The sequence below is a fragment of the Lactuca serriola genome, chromosome 8 (assembly GCF_051521515.1).
Source record: "Lactuca serriola cultivar US96UC23 chromosome 8, Lser_US96UC23_V15, whole genome shotgun sequence".
NCBI classification, from domain to species: Eukaryota; Viridiplantae; Streptophyta; class Magnoliopsida; order Asterales; family Asteraceae; genus Lactuca; species Lactuca serriola.
Genome location: NC_136415.1, coordinates 42373785 through 42379964, shown reverse-complemented (window position 1 = coordinate 42379964; position 6180 = coordinate 42373785).

Here is a 6180-nt window from a genome sequence, read left to right as displayed (position 1 = left end):
AGGCACGTTTTATAACATCAAGTTACTGATGTGTTTTCGTCCAATCAGTGCACAACCAACTCATAGGTAACAACTCATATCTCTAGGTTTGAAGACTTATATGATATTATCGTCTCATGATCACTCGAGATAAATTCCATGAAGTGATACAAGTGAGCGTGGGTTTATTCCAATACTCATAACTTATGAGCACTCATGAACGTTGTAGAAACCATTGCTATGTCTAAACACCTTTATCCATCTACAAACCCAATTCATGACAATCTTGATTCATACCTACTTCCGACGTATGACTGATTGTGGAGGTTTGAATAAATTAATTATTCTGGAAGTCAAAACATGCAAAACTGAAACAATAGTAAATAATTGACAATGATAGCAACACTTTACTCGTAAATAAATCACAAATTTTATTCATCATCAAACGTCGATTATATTTTACAAGTTTCAGAAAAGGCTATCTAATCTGTAAAACTAATATCGTCCCTCAGCCCGATGCGCCTCGCATGCTGTAAATGCTTAACCCTCGTCAGTCCCTTCGTAAGGGGATCTACAGGGTTCTTATTTGACGATACCCTGTTTTCCACGAGGAGTCCTTCTTCTATCTTGTGTCTTATGAAGTGATATTTTATGTGAATGTGTTGGGATCTGCCATGATCTCTCGGTTCCTTGGCTAAGGCAACCGCACTATTGCTGTCACAAAACATCTCCATAGGCTCCTTAATAGCTGGTACAACTCCAAGGTCTCCGATGAAGTTCTTCAGCCATATCGCCTCCTTCACTGCTTAACTCGCTGCTATATACTCTGATTCACAAGTCGAATCAGCCACCGTCTCCTGCTTGGAACTCTTCCAAGAGATTGCCCCTCCATTTAGGGTAAAGACCCAGCCCGACTGAGAGCGGAAGTTATCCCTATCAGTCTGAAAACTAGCATCACTATACCCTAACACTCTCAATTCATCACCCCCACCAAGGGTAAGGATCCAATCCTTAGTCCTCTGCAGGTATTTGAGAATGTTCTTTACTGCGGTCCAATGAGCCTTGCCAGGGTTCCCCTGATATCTGCTGACCATTCTCAAAGCAAAGGCCACATCAAGGCGGGTACAAGTCATAGCATACATGATCGAGCCCATAGAGGAAGCATACGGTAATCGACTCATCTCTGCTATCTCGGCCTTTGTACTCGGACTCTGAGTCTTACTCAGTTTGGCATTGCTTTGGATCGGTAAATCTCCTTTCTTGGAATTCTGCATGTTTAACCTTTTCAACACCTTATCCAAGTAGGTACTCTAACTAAGCCCAATTAGTCTTTTACTCCTTTCTCTTAATATCCTTATCCCTAGGATATAGGCAGCTTCCCCTAGGTCCTTCATAGCAAAGCACTTCCCAAGCCAGGACTTAACCTCCTGCAAGGTTGGGATGTCATTTCCTATAAGTAGTATGTCATCTACATCCAGTACCAAGAAGCTAACTATACTCCTACTAGCTCTGACATACACGCAAGAATCATCTTCACTTCTCGAGAAGCCAAATTCTTTGACCTTCTCATCGAAACAAAGATTCCAGCTACGAGATGCTTGTTTTAATCCATAAATGGATTTCTCAAGCTTGCACACTCTATTAGGGTATTCTGCACTGACAAAACCCTCTGGTTGATTCATGTACACATCCTCAGCCAACTTTCCATTAAGAAAAGCGGTTTTGACATCCATTTCTCATATTTCATAATCATGAAATGCAGCAATGGCTAGCATAACCCTAATAGACTTAATCTTTGCTACCGTTGAGAAGGTTTCATCATAATCAATACCCTGAGTCTGAGTAAAACCCTTCGCAACCAGTCGAGCCTTATAAGTGTGCACTTTTCCTTCCATGTCGGTCTTCTTCTTGAAGATCCATTTGCACCCGACTGTTTTACGGCTTGGTACATTGTCAACCAAGTTCCAAACTTGATTGTCATACATGGACTGTATCATGCTGTCCATAGCCTCCTTCCATTTAGCATACTCCAGGCCTGCCATGGCTTCCTTAATACTGCTAGGTTCATCCAAATTTACCAGTGTACTATCGCTGATAAATGTATCACCTTCCGTAGTAATATGAAAACCATAATAAAAACTCAGGTGTGTTCCTAACCCGTGTGGAATGCCTCGGAGGTACAGACTCGTCAGTTGGCTCAACAGGAGTTTCCTCCTCAGGTTGATTGCTAGTGTCTGAGGTTGCTTCACCAATTGATTCCTGAATTTCTTCAAGATCAATTTGCCTCTCACTGTCTCCTTGGCTCATAAACTCTCTCTCACGAAAGACCCCTCTTCTTGCTACAAAGACCACATTCTCATTGGGTATGTAGAAGAGGTAACTAAAGGATTTCTGTGGGTAGCCGATGAAAATACACCTTTCACTTTGGGGATCGAGCTTATCATGAATCTCACGCCTCACGAAAGCCTCGCAACCCCAAATCTTGATGTGGTCTAAATTGGGAACTTTCCCAGTCCACATCTCATGAGGTGTTTTGGTACCCTTCTTTGTAGGGACTAGATTAAGGATATGGGCAGCAGTCTCTAAGGCATACCCCCAAAAAGAGATTGGTAGCGAAGCTCGACTCATCATAGAGCGAACCATGTCTAACAAAGTTCGATTACGCCTCTCAGCTACACCATTTAGCTGTGGTGTCCTGGGAGGAGTCAACTGTGAGACAATCCCACACTCTTTAAGATAGTCAAGGAACTCGGTACTAAGATACTCACCACCTTGATCAGATCGAAGCATCTTAATGTTCCTGCCCAATTGATTTTCTACTTCCTGTTTGAATTCTTTCAACCTTTCAAAGGTTTCTGACTTATGTTTGATCAAGTAGACATAACCATATCTACTAAAATCATTAATAAAAGTCACATAATACTGATTAGCATCCCTTGTGGTGGTTTTGAATGGTCCACATACATCAGTATGTATTAGGTCCAACAAACCCTCACCCCGTTCACAAGTACCAGTGAAGGGTGATTTGTTTTCATCTTTCCAAGTAGACAAGATTCACAACTATCATCCGATTTAAGGTCAAATGATTCCAAGACTCCATCCTTTTGGAGTTGGCCTATGTGTTTCTTGTTTACATGTCTAAAAGAAGAATCAATATACAATACATTATTTCCTAAGTTGTCTATAACCGACACAGTTTCATACACACCAACACAAGGTAATGCTTTAAAATAAAACACATTATTAAAGAAAGCATTAATTCCACCACATTCATTATCAAATGAAAAGGTAAAACCTTGTTTATACAAACCATGAAAGGAAATAATATTTCTCTCCATTTCAGACGAGTACACACATTTATTCAAATCTAATTTTAACCCATTATTCAACAACAAAGTATAAACTCCAATCTTGGAAACAGGCGAAGCCTTCCTATTCCCCATGATCAAGTTTATCTTTCTGTGCTCCATATCCTCACTTCTTCTTAGGGCCTACAAATTTGAACATATGTGAATACCACATCCTGTATCAAGCACCCAAGAGTTAGAATATGGTGAGTAATTAGATAATTTTGTGTAAATACCTACGTGGGTGGGTTTCACTTTCCCGTCCTTTAGATCCTGCAAGTACTTAGGGCAGTTTCGCTTCCAGTGCCCCTTGTCCTGGCAATAGTAGCAATCAGCATCCTTGGGAATGGAAGAAGGAGTGACAGAACCGCTCTTGGTCCTTGATGAGGAGCCTTCAAGAGACTTTCCCTTGGTAACCTTCGAAGGGGACTTTCTCTTTTTCCCTTTGCCTTGCCCGATAGCCAAAACAGGGGTAGATGTTGGAGTAGGAGTAGTAGAGGTAACAACCGACTTGCCCTTAAGACCGGTTTCAGTGGTCTTCAAGAGTCCTTGAAGTTTGCTAAGAGTAACTTCCTACTTGTTCATATGATATGTCATACGAAATTGGTCATAACAAGAAGGTAAGGAGTGCAAAATGATGTCAATTTCCAACTCCTCAGGGAAGTTCACATTCAGCTTGAGCAAACGGTCCACATACCTTTGCATCTTTTGCATGTGGCCCGTGATGGATTCACCATCCTTCATGCGAGTTGTTATCATGGAGGAGATTATTTCATACCGCTCCTGACGAGCACTCTGATGGTACCTTTCCGTCAGATCTTGGTGCATCTCAAAAGGGTAGAAGTCCTCATAGGACTTTTGGAGCTTGGCTGTCATCGCGGCCATCATGATGCATGCTACCTTAGTAGTATCTCTCTCATGTGTCCTGAATTCAGCGACCTCCTCAGGAGTAGCAGTGGACTCATCAAGCTCCTTTAACTCCTTATTGAGGACGTATTCTTTGTCCTCATAACAAGTAACCATCCTGATGTTCCTAATCCAGTGCATGAAGTTGGAACCATCAAAGATGACTCTCCCACAAAGATTCATGAGAGAGAAAGAGCCAGTTGGGTTAGAGCCCGAAGCATTGTTGTTGGAAGACATCTGAAAGAAGAAATCAAGTTTAAATTAGGTATATAGAGTCCTTAATATGACACCCAAATGTAATATTAAGGCTAGGATCCAATCACAATATATTATACTTAGAAGAAGGATGTCGTAATCTAAGTAATAACATATTTGAAAGGTAGGTGAATGACGATTCACCAATTTCCACCCTGAAAAAACCAAATGAATTATTAGGTTTTAATTGGATTTGAAATTCCTAGATTCTTTTGAGATTCATTGAACTTTTCAATAGCGTGTTTCAATCTCGATTGTGCCCTTCAAGTTTTGTGACTGGGATGCCGAGGATCACAAAACAAGGTGTGAATAACCATACTAATTCACTTGGTACCCTTAATATTATCACCTAATCAATGTGCCGGTTAACCACACACGCTCCATTGATCTATGACAAACATTAAGTCAACCTTCATGATCCTTACTAGTCCAGGTTAGTGTGCCGGTTAACCATACATACTCCACCAACGACTTGGTAAGGTACAAAGTGTGAATTCCATGGACTAGCACCATGTTCACATTTTTCCTAAAGTAACTAAGATTGGGAATTAAAATATTTAGTTACTTTATAATAATCATTATACTTTTAATGAGGATTTAAAGTCATTGTCCTACTCGTTCGGCTAACGACCCTCAACCGATCAAGGAAGCGGTGGGTGAGAGTGGACACCCATTAAGCTGCCATTTTATAGGCAGCAACCTTATACCCCCCTTATAGACCGGCTTCTTGAATGAGGCCTACTAACGGTAAAATGACTTATTCTTATACATATATATATATATATATATATATATATATATATATATATATATATATATATATATAATAATTAACCATTATTGTTATAAATAGTCTAAGTGTTGAATTTTAACTATTAAAACTCTAAGGGTTGGAATTAAAGTTGATTAAAGTGTGTGAAACTTTACAAATTCCAAAATGTGAGGGCAAGTTTTGTAACTATTCAAAACTTTTCATTTCATAACTTATGAATTAAAGGTTCATAAAAATGGGGACTCTTCGTTTTTATGTAACTTATGTGTTTTAAATGTGTGTTTAAAAGAAGTGACCTTTGGATATCCATAACTTGAGGACAAATTATGGACTCCATTAAAACACATAAATGATCAAGAATTAATCCTAAACAATTCAGCAAATAATTCCTATCATCTTCTAAATTCATAAGAACATGAACATGATCATCAAAGTTTCAATGATTATATCAACACATACAAAGCATGAAATTTTGATATAAGCTATTGTAAATGGATTAGAACAACCATTACACCAACTAAAAAAAGTTTTCAAGTACCAAAACAGTTTAGGGTAATGTTTCTAGTCCATTTCCAGCAGCAAAAGTCGAAAATCTGCATTCTGAGGCTCCTACTCGTCGAGTGCACGAACCTACTCAGCAAGTCCCCCTATGGACTCGCCGAGTTCAGTAGGTAGACAGCAAAAAATCGAATTTTTTCCACTATTTTGCATCAAGTATCAAACAAACAAGCATAGGCTCTGATACCACTGTTGGGTTTTGAGCATTCTAACACTTCCTAAGTGTACATGCAACCCTAATAAACCTTGGATCTATGTTTGTCTAAATACATGCAAAAATTGTTTTCCAAGGTTTATAACTTATCTAGCGTGGCATGGGGAACTTTTAAACATAAAAGGAACTAGATGAATTACATACCTTTT